This window comes from Pimephales promelas, chromosome 2 (genome assembly GCF_988280905.1).
Source record: "Pimephales promelas chromosome 2, fPimPro1.hap1.1, whole genome shotgun sequence".
Lineage (NCBI taxonomy): Eukaryota > Metazoa > Chordata > Actinopteri > Cypriniformes > Leuciscidae > Pimephales > Pimephales promelas.
This window is the reverse complement of record NC_142770.1, coordinates 42,250,987-42,259,540: the sequence shown is the minus strand read 5'-3', so window position 1 is coordinate 42,259,540 and position 8,554 is coordinate 42,250,987.

The window sequence follows — 8,554 nt, the reverse complement described above, 5'->3', positions numbered from 1 at the left end:
AATGTAGCCTAAAACGCCCGTCGTGTTACTAATTTTACAGTCTTAGTGTGCTAATTTACCAGTGTCCAGCCTCTTGACCAGACAGACAGAAACACTGAGTTGAAACAACCTTGAAGGGATTTTTTTTCAATGCAGTTTTATTATTTTACAAATATATGTCAAAATTAAGAAGAAATAATAAAAGAGACACTTTTTCATTTATAACTTGCCTTAAATCTCTCTCTTTTTTTTTTTTTAAATCGTGAGAAAATCGTATCGTGAAACCGGTGTAGTGAATCGTATGGCATCGTGAGTTGAGTGAATCGTCACATCCCTAATATATACATTTCTGGCTCAATTGTTCCTTTGTGCTGTAAGGAAGAGTCATTTATATATGGACAAGGGTTAGTAATTAGCCTTAAATGCTATCACACATAGTACCTTATATAGTTAATAAAAATGCTTTTTGTCCATTTTGTTTAGCATACAAATGGTATTTAGATGTGCTAATGATGATATGATATCCTGACCCATTGTGCTGACATGGTAAATTGCACAAATCCAACACTGCCAATTAATATGATCATAACTTGGATAATATTTTCACCATCTTTTATTCTCCTGCAGGTTCAGTATGAAAAAAGTGCTCGTTAGTTTCACAGTTCATGTGTGGGATTCAGTGTTACACAGACCTCTGGCATGGATTCACCATGGTTCTGTGAATAGTGCAACATTTAAAAAGGTAATTCACGTGAAAAGTGCATTTAGTAATATCGAATTCATACTTCAACTATGTGAAAAGTGCATTTAGTAATATCGAATTCATGCTACATCTACAACATGTTTAGATTGTTATAGTCCATCTTACTGCATTTTGACATTGATTTAAATTTATGAATGTGTAATGTTTTCATAAATTTTCTTTTTGTATTTAGAAAAGCTGAAGAATGTTACTGTCACGAGTTTGGTGCAGGTAAAAACAGGCTGGCAAAAAAGCTCTAATTCAAAGATTTACTCAAAAATAAAAGCGTACAGGCAGGCAAATGGTACACACAAAACACTATAACATTAACAAGAACTGACAAAGACTAACTGAACAGAAGGAGTAAATACAAGCAATAATCAAACATAACAAGGTGAAAACAGGTGACACGGATGAAGCAAACAATGAACAGGCTGGAAAGTGAGGGAGTGAGTTCAGGTGTGGAGACGAGGAGGATTCTGGGAAGTGTAGTGCAGAGACAAGGACAGACTGGTGCAGAAGAAGACTGTGGGCTCTATCTTGCACCTGGCGCAAATGACTTTATTCACTGACGCATTTATCATTCCTATTTTGCACTCGCGCAAAGCGGGCTTTTTTCCTCCACAGACGCAAGCCAGTAAACTGGGAAATGAACTTGCACTTCCTGGGCGGGTTGGCGCAAAAAGGAGGTGTGTGTCGGCGCAAACAATCCCTAGTGCTATTTTGCAGTTCCATAAAATAATTGCGCCAATGACCAGAAAAAACCTGGGGCTCGTTCTTTGTATGTCGCTAACTCAGTTAGCTGGATTTGATTGTTGGCGATTTGGCATGATCTTGGATTGTTTGGTTCTTCGACGCTCATCCTGGACTTGCTGTCATAGCAACAGGTCCGTCAGCTTGAACCTGCTCGCGAGCAGGCTTATTTCATGTAAACAGGATTAGATCGCGGCTGATACGGGAAGTCCTTTAGCGCGGTGTGATAGTGTAGCCTAATTTCTGAGATTCATTTATTTTTTTCTCGTGAAACGATCGTCGTGACTCATGAGGGTGACGTTTATACATTATTATTTTGTTGGAAATGCACATTAATGTTCGATTCGATGTCGGGCTTCAACAACAGCACAACATGTTTGCGTTGCCCAAAAATTATTTGCGAGTGGCTTCCTTTACACTATTGGAGATGCGGAGAACTTGATAAGCTTTCTGTCGTGCCATTCGCAAAGTTTACCTAGCGCTTAGTTTTTTTTTGTGTGCGTTTTTTTTTTGCCAACTTAGGGTATATTATAATTTTCAATGAAGATAATGCAATCATGATGACCGATTATGACTTACAGTCCCTCAGGCTTAAATGATTGGTGCTATACACTAGACTACACACATGTTCCCATCAAGGCCTCAATGAAGGGATTTTGTGAGCAGAAAGGGGGCTTATACAGTGCAGCCAAATTACTATTACAATTTTTAATATTCCAGATTAGTAATATTATATCAATATTTTTAACCCTCAGATGCTCTTCGTTTCGGAGTCACACTTGTTATCTTCCCGGTCAAAAGTGATCGGACACCTAAAAATGAAACTTTCTCCATCCCAGTAAAACCAATGCAATTTATTTTTGTTCTATAATATTTATTCTTTTTAATTTAGTATTTTGAGACAATTTAATTGAATTTATTAATATTTATGCAATATTTATGGTTTATTTTTGCCATGGAAATATATATATATATATATATATATATATATATATTATTTTTTTCAAAAAAAATATTAATGCAGTATTTTAGTTTAATATAGAGTCTAGGCCTTCAGAAAAAAATATATATATATATTTTGAAGAAAATTAGCACCATCTGGTTACAGTATAGAGAAAAAGCGTAGAATCATGGTGTAACCACTAGATGGCATGTACAGCTCTCTATGGAGAGGCATGTGAATTCCCCAGCTGTTTATGAACACATTTTTTTTTTTTTTGTTGGTGGATTTGAATATATAGTTGAAACAATCTCAAAAACTATTTCTTATAAAAAAAATTGACAAAAAACAAAAATTCACTTTTTTTTTCTTTTTTTTTTTTTATACAATTTCCCATTCATTTCCTATGGGGGTCATTTTTGACCAAAGACCACTTAGCATGCTCAGATCATGACCTCATTTTTTTTGTGTATTCACATACATAATGCCATAAAAGTCACCAAGTTTTGTAACATCGTGATGAAGCTGTGATTTTAAAAAATTCAAAACATACTTTTTGTAATCAAAATTTATTGGTGTGTATGTGTATAAAAGTGTGTTTGTATGTGTGTGTGTGTGTGTGTGTGTGTGTGTCATGACCTCAATATTTGTGTGTGTTCTCATACCCAATGCCATAAAAGTCACCAAGTTTTGTAATTTTCTCCAGAAGCTGTGATTTTTAAATATTCAAAACAGATTTCTTTAATCACAATTTATTGGTGTTTTTATGTATAAAAGTGTGTGTGGGTGTAGGGGTGGGTATGTCTGTTTTGCACTCTTGATGTTTTAGAGTGTCAGCCCTTAAATGCTGAGCAAATTTTTTCTGCATCGTGGCCGATTTGTAGATTGTACACACAAAAAATTCTCAAAGTTTTTGTGTTTTTGTCAATTTCCCATTCATTTCCTATGGTCGGTCATTTTTGACCGAAGGGCACAAGTGTGACTATTTTTTTTTACGACCACTTAGCCTGCTCGGATCATGACCTCAATTTTTTTGTGTGTTCACATACCCAATGCCATAAAAGTCACCAAGTTTCGTAACATTCCAATGAAGCTGTGATTTTTACAATTTCAAAACAGAAAATTTTTCGGTCAGAAATGACCGAAGAGCACCTGAGGGTTAAGGCAGTTGACTGAGTAAAATGGTGTGTGACCATGTTCCATATCACAAATCAGTGTGAAAGCAAAATGGCCAGGATCTGTGCATGACTCAAGAATTTTAAGAGATTCACATTTATGAACATTATTTGAACATGGTAAGGAAAATTATAAATATCAAACTCACGGTATTACATACACTTATGCTGAGAACTGCATTTTTCCATTATACAGGTGATTACAACAGGATCCTGCATGGAGACAGGTGTTTTATGACCCCATTCCCTGACCCAAACCCCAGACCAGTTACAATGCAGCTCTAGGACAAGGGCACACAATGTCATGAGCTTTGGCCAACTAAAGGGATTTCAGGGTCTGAAAAGCCTGAGGGTTGCACCTGACAGGGCCTGTGACATTGCATGTGCCATATTACACAACACTGCCAACATCAGAAAAAGAAAAGAAAAAGTTTAATTAAGCCTAAAATAAAAGACAAGACAAATTTGCAAAACTCTATTTGCTTAGAGTTTAATTTCAATTGTTTTTTCTTTGTAAAGAAAAGCCAGTTATTCAGTCATCTTTTTAAAAGATATTATGCAAGATCAGTAATAGTACTCTGTGTGAAATAGTGTATTTTACTCTGAAGTTTATTTTGAAGCAACTCTATTTCTAGTGCAGTTTTTTCTTAGTCAAGTTCTGTTTCTCCCCCTGATTTTTGTTTTTTCAAAATACTCTATTTTCTGTTAGACTCATATAGGGAACGAAATTAACCCTGTGTCGTTTGTGTCACACATGCCTCATGCAACAAATAAAAAGCAAAAGTTGTCTCTACACTGCCCACCCCTGTATCACTGCTGTGTGCAGACTCTTCTGTAGGCCTTTCTGTACATGTGGACTCCTGTCAGAAATAATAGACATAGGCACAAGTAGAAATCAATTAAAGCCAGCAATTAAATTAAAGTTCTTCCTCCAAAGGACAGTCATCTGAGAAGTTGTCTTCACTCTCCGGCTAATTTGGAGGATTATAGGCCTACTTATTTTAATGAAGCAACAAATTATTTCACAGTGTACAAAGATAATTTAAATCTCATTTCCCAGTGATGAAGGTGTTGCTGCTACTGGTCCCTGATGTGGGTCTGGAAGAGCTGAACCCAGGGATGCCCTTCACAACAGGGCAATTCACATTCAACCCAAGGGTCAGCTCTTCTGCCAGGAGCATCATTATTATTTTTCTCAGCCTTTTCCTGGTTGCTTTTATAAACAGACAATCATTTATTTAACAGTGCCTTTTTAAAAGAGACTAGCATGCCTATATAAGGCCTAGTAAAATGACCATTAAGTAGAATATTTTTGAACTACACTTTGAATTACAATGAACAAAGTAATTATGAAAATAAAAATATAATAATAATAATAAGTTATTAAAACATCTAACATGGCCACCACAAACGCATTTAATTTGTGATATATATTATATATAAATAAACTTTTGCATACTTTGAGGTGTTCCTGGTGTTTTAATTAAAGACTGAAATTCGGCATAACCTTGGATTAAAAGCGCTTGCTCTGCTTGGGAGAAAAACTGGGCGTGTCCTTTGGCCATGCTGAACAGCCAATAGCAGCGCTGCTGATCACTGTTTCTGCTATCGATACATATCCCCTTTTAAACCAACGCGAGAACGCGCAGTTATCTCAGATAACTCAATCCAGCGATACTAATCATAAACAAAAGGTGTGTTCGAAGAACCCAATTAGCCCGATGATATCATGATATCATGATTAGCATAATGATATCATCTTAGATGTCTCATTTGATCTCGGATGTTTTAAGCAACGTACGAAGAACAAGCCCCTGGTCTAAAGTCAGTGGCGCGTTGTGCGTACATTCAGATGCTATTTTAAGCGCGCACATTCAGATGCCATTTTATTATATATGCATGTTTAACCGAAAGCTAATTTGGGTGGGTTTGTCCCATCCCCAATGTCACTTCTCTTTCTTTCACGGCCCTGACGAGAACATCGATCTCCTCGGCTGTGAACCGATGCTGAAGCGCGTCTGGTAGGGGTGCACGATTCAGAAAATGTCACGATTCGATTCGATACCGATTTTTTGTCTCGATTTTCGATTCAAAAACGATTCTCGATTCAAAAAACGATTCGCAGGTCTATATAAATGTAGTTTACTTTTTCCTATGTGATTGATTGCAGTAGACATAATTTAAAAGAAAAGTTTGATATTACTTTATATGTCTTCATACAAAAATAAAAACTTTTGCAACTAAAAAGTGCGAAGTGCCAAGCTTTGGCCAGCTTTTAAATACATTTAATTCAAGTTTAAAATAAAACTTAAATAAAAAGCTTTTACATTTAGCTTTAAAGTGCTATAGTCAGATCAAACAAACAATTATGCTAAATGTGGTTTAAGGAGTAGGCCTACTTCAGCTATAGGTTGACTGTTGAAATGTGAACTCGACTGGGCACATTGAACTTCCTAAAAATATATACTAATTTCATAGGACCCTTGCGAAAATATTTTAAATAGATTTAAAAAAAGCCACCGCTACTGGTAACATCTACGGTTAGATTGATTTGTTTAGATCCAGTGAAGTCGTTCATAGGCGCGTAATTTGCGGGTATCTCCAATTAACTAGCAGAGCATTCATTTAGTTCGCTATTAAATAAGAGACCTGTTGTTTTTGAAATCAAGCTGAGCGCTCGTGTCCGCTGCGATCAGTGTCATGGATACAGTGTTCTCTGTGGCTCGCGCAGTCTTCTCTCGGACGCGCGCTTCAATCTATCGCCGTTGTGGAGACTCCGGTGAAATCACAAAATAAAATGCACACAAACGTGATGAACATATTCGGTTTTGATGAGAGAGAGAAAAAACTATACGAGTGCGGTTTAGAACCCGTAACCTCTGACACGCTTGGCAAAAGATCTACAGAACTCAAACATAAGATCAGCGGATCGATGCATTTATTTACGGGTTGAGCAGAGTGGCTGCACAGTTTGACCAGCGGGCGGCAAGAACTTGCAATAACTATTTATCAGACCGGCCCTCGCAGCCTCGAAACCATAGAAACACTACCGGACCACCGGTAAAAGTCCCGACTAGATTGCCACTCCACCCCTGCACGCCATTAAAAAATATAGCCTATGAATCGATTTTTGGAATTCTATGAATCGATTCTGAATCAGTAAAGATTGAATCGCGATTCAAATGTGAATCGATTTTTTTGCACACCCCTACTAAATATTTATATTTATTTATCTATATCTATCTTAAACATAAAAGAACATGATACTGTTTGATCAAGCTGTGCGACTGTTCAGACTTTTTTTGCATATTGCATCAAAATCCTGTTTATTCTTTGTATGCATTTAGTGTACCTAAAATAAAAAGAGTTTTATATACAGGTTTATGGCTCCTAATTTCCTTGTATTAATTAACCACAAGTAAACGTATGTCCACTGTTCTTTTTTATAAATATAGGATTTGTATTACATCTTCATTATAGTCGAATCAAGAATCAAAATCAGGAATCGAGAATCGAAATCGAAAATTGAATCGAGAATCGAAATCGAACTGAGAGCTTGTGAATCGAAATCGAAATGTGAATCGATACCCAGCCCTACTGTCCAAAACAGACATTTAGACATAATGTTGTGTGTATTTGTCCATTCGATCTCAGATAATCTTATCTTTTGTTCCAAAAAAGCTATGAAAGAAAACAGATGTGAAATTGGTAAAAATTCACTATGTGATGAGTTTTTCAAAAACACATCACACATGTATTTTTTACTTGCCACATATGATCTGGAAGAGCTGGGTCTGAGAAAACGGGAGCTTCCCACATTTTCCCTTCAAATTCATTTGAGACATGACTCCATTTGAGAGAGTTCTGCAAAACAAAAATAAAACCATTAAATGAAACATCAAGGCAGTTAAGAATGACTAAAATATGATTAAATACATTTGAAATACATTTGACAACCAAATAAATTTTTGCCTATAGTCTCTGTGAAATCAAAGGTTTTTTTCGGTATTAATATAGGCGCTTTTCCACTGCATAGTACGGTACGGTTCGGTTCGGTACGGTTCACTTGTGGTGCTTTTCCACTGCATGGTACGGTACAGTACGGTTCGCTTCGGGTCGCTTTAAATGGTACCTGGTCTGTTGAGGTTCCAAGCGTACCGTACCGGTACTAAAATGTGACGTGAAACACTGCAGATCACTGATTGGTCAGACATAATCGTCACTACCAGCGTCACTACTAGCGTCATTGGATTTGCGACACGAGACACTTTTTTAGCAGTATTTTTGTTTTGCTGCCATCAGCCTCATTTTAAACACATTTTTCCATCTAGCAGTTAAAAACAACCACATACCGAGAATCAGGAACACCATCCCCTCGATAGTCTCCATTGTTCCTGTGTTGTGGGTTTGAAAATGTGGCGCTTTTAAGATGATGTCATGGCAGTAGAGGCGTACGCAAATAACGATCAGTCCCACACACTTTGAAGGGGTACTACTGCAGTGGAAACGCAAAGCGAGCCGCACTGTTACGCGCCGAGTCGAAGCGTACTGAGCCGAACCGTACAGTACTATGCAGTGGAAAAGCGCCATCTGTTAGTCTTAGGATTATCTATAAGCCAGTGAGAAAATTCACATTTAGAAGATACAAGCATTCAAAACTTGCAGTTTGTCACTTCTGCCAAAATGAATTTAAAATTTTTTATAAGTCACCCCATACTTCAACTTATTTAATCTTCTGACCAATCAAATGCTCTCTGTTATCTGAAGCATCCCTCCCCCTTCAAGACGCTATTGCAGCAGCTCAAACAATACCACTACCAGTTTCACCTAGCTCCACTTGCAGGACCTCTTACTAGTCTCACTTAACACATCTTCCATAACTCAAAATGAGAAAGAAAAAAACAACAAATCCCTTATAAACCCAAGGTGACGAATTAATGCAATGACTGGAAAGAAAAGTACTTA